Below are 3477 nucleotides of genomic sequence, written 5' to 3'. Positions count from 1 at the left end.
TAATTTTTTTATTTTCCAGCACATGGTGCTTATATATATATATATATATATATATATATATATATATATATATATATATAAGCACCATAATTTTTATATTTATTTAGTTTTTTCAGCACTTGGTGTTTATCTGTATATAAAACTGGATGATTTACACATTCATAGACATTTTACACTCACATACATACGCACACACATTCATACATATTTTTACACTTGGACATAGGCACACAAACTCACACCACACATCACACACACAACCAATAATTAAACTATGATAAAAGAGACACACTGTTTGATACATACACACCCCACCCCATTCACACACTCGTTCTCTCTCTATCCCTCAATCAGAGTCCCCCATCCCTACTTTCACTTCAAGTAAACAGTGTGAGTATGGGTGGGTTTCCACTCCATCCTCACAAAGGACTCTTTTATCGTCATGAGGAGACAATCTGACTTTAGATTGCAGTACAGTATAAACCTCGTGACCTTGTGATCAAATACTAGTTTGCTGAACCATGTGTGGAGGAACGTCTTGAACACTGCAACCGTACAGGTACTGCAAATCATCTTCCACCGTGAGGCCACGAGATGCCGCACGTCGAAGATCCTTTGCCTGCCTCTGGGTGCCGCCGTCTATTGTACAATATGCATACATTTTGGACCTCAATCCCACAAACTCTACAATCGGTAAACCATTCGCCTCGTCTTTCAGGAGACTGAGAACCTTCTTGTTCTTAGGAACAGTACCGTAAGGATTATTGGCCTCATAAGAAGATGTGTCGAATTCTTTACCATGGCACCTAATTACTTCTTATGAATCACAGTTCTTGATCTGTCTGTATCCATATAAAGGAACTTTGGTTCTATGAAATGAGGTCTCACAAACACGGTATTGGAGATATCCAGTATGCACATCCCCAAATAAACAGGCTTCATAAACTCTACTGTAGTCTTCAACATCTCCACAGCAACAAAGTTTTCATTGAAGATTGTGGCACACTTAAAATTCTGCCTGGCGATACACTTTATCACGCCATAACGCCCTTCTCGTGAGGTTCTAATCAAAATATCGCGTTCATTTCTTACATTCTGCATAGTTTTCCCGAAAATGGAACTGCTCATTAATTTATAAAAATCTTTTTCAAAATCATTACTCGCAACCGCCCTCTTTTCAGTATTTAGTTCAATATACTCCTCAACCAGGGGGATTGCCTGAAGAAGATAGTCCAGGTGATTCTAATGAGCTTCATCCCTAACCTCAGACACTGCTGGAGATTATGATAATAAATAATATACCTCTGGTTATCTTCAACAGTAGCCAAAAGCTTAGGGATGGTGCTTCCTCGCGCAATTTGTTGCTCTGGACATAATGACAAGTGGCTTGTCTCTCCATGGAAATTATTAGGATCTGTGATGTCTGCCTCAGGCACATACCCTATATCAGAATCAGCTGCAAGACCCATTATTTTTCCACCTAATCCCTTCAATTCATCTTTGGGCACCCATCGAAACCCAACAACCAGCAGTGGCTGAATCATGGCTTGCCCATATAAGTTATTCACATGTAACTACATAATGTAACTCGAATCAAGGGATGCATTAAACGCAACACCCATCCATGGGTTGTTTGCCTTGCCATGCCTGTGGACACACTGACAAAGTCCCCCAGGGATCCCGCGCTCAAAAAATAGAAGCATTGCAGTATCAGTCAAAAGTTCGATGCTGTGCCCCATTTTTTTGAGCATAGCGTCCCAGGACAACCCAGGTGCTGTGTAATAAAAGGCGGGGTCCAGAGAGTACGTGGCCATAGATACACTCTGGAACTTTTCGAAAACATCTGCAAGCAAATGCACGTCTGTGTCCATGTATAGTCTTTCATATTCTCCCAAACTGGGGATGTTGAATTCCCACCAGACACTCATGGCATGCTCATAATCTGCTGTAGTTACGGCGTCGCCTGTGAGAGTACTGGTAAATGCAGAATTGTCGGGAAGCCTGGTTTCATTGAGTTTCGCCATACTATCAAGATACTCGTATGTGAAAACGCCATTCCTAGTCGCAAGTTGGAACTTTTCCTCATCAGGAAATGTAGATCGAGTGATATGCATATCATTCTGAGGTAGAGTTTCAACGAGTTTCTGGAGAAAAGTGTGCATAAAGCGTAAAGAGTCAAGGAAGCGGAGCGTAATTTTTGGCGTCATTCGTTTCGAGAATGAAATGTACTTCTCAACACTTCATACCAAAATTAGCCAAGTGCTCAACGAGAAAATGATCGCATACCTACTCAAATTATGAAAAAAGACAGGTATGTACCGTGGTGACTTCTACTTCAAATTGCATGCGTTGTGAGCTGCACCGTGGAACTTTCCCGTAAGATGGCAATGATCTCTATGGGGAGGTTTCGCTTTTCTATCTAGCGGCAGCTCACAAATATGACAGTTATAACCACCTTTTCATACAATTCATCATCCTCCTTTGATTTGGTCATGGGAATGTTGGTGCTGTAGAGCTTATCAACTTTCCATGAAAGTTTTTCAAATTCAGTGAGATGCCAAACTGCAGGCTCGTCCCCAACATAAGACTCGTAGCGGTTAAGTTTGGAATCACATCCACATATAGCTTGGAACACTGCCGCGTAAGGTACATGTTTTTGTTGAAGGTTGTATTGAAACGTCCCCTTAGAACAATTTATACACGACTGTGCTTAACCTGACACACAATATTTTTAGCGCAACGCAATCTGACTTTCAAGAATCCCTACAAAAGAATGGCCCTGACTAACATTAAACTATACCTTTCACAAATCACTTACCTCACAAAAATCTTCGCTACTCAAGCTACTGCAATACCGCGAGCGCCACTACTGCCAGCTAAATAAAAGATTCAAACTACTGAAGGCACTAACTACTGATAGGGATAGTTAGCAAATGAAAGATATTAATAGAGAACGAACAATGTATTTACCTTGATATCATCATATATAAATATAGCACTTCATGACAAATTACAAACCTCCGCCATCTCTCTCCCCACATCCACCACTGCTGGCGGCTCACCTCCAACTGCGCAACGCTACGCGCTGTTCGCATCCAGCTGCCGCTGCCCAACACTACAATGGCAGACAACAATGCAAACCAGCCACAGACTGCGCACAGCACAGCCAGTGATTTTCAGAGCGCTACGTGGCGTTACCAATATAAGAACCTAAACAGCCTACTTACAGTATGTGAGGCTAAGGGGTTCCCTTCACAGTGAGTAATAGGAGCCAGCAGGCATTCAAAGTTGGCATACACTACAAACGAACATCTCCTGCTGGTGGTGTTGTTTTTGTTGTGGTCTTCAGTCCAGAGACTGGTTTGATGCAGCTCTCCATGTTACTCCAGCCTCTGCAAGCTTCTTCATCTCCCAGTACCTTCTGAATCTGTTTAGTGTATTCATCTCTTGGTCTCCCTCTACGATTTTTACCCTCCG

The sequence above is a fragment of the Schistocerca americana genome, chromosome 3, assembly GCF_021461395.2.
Source record: "Schistocerca americana isolate TAMUIC-IGC-003095 chromosome 3, iqSchAmer2.1, whole genome shotgun sequence".
NCBI lineage: Eukaryota > Metazoa > Arthropoda > Insecta > Orthoptera > Acrididae > Schistocerca > Schistocerca americana.
This window is presented reverse-complemented; position numbering follows the sequence as displayed.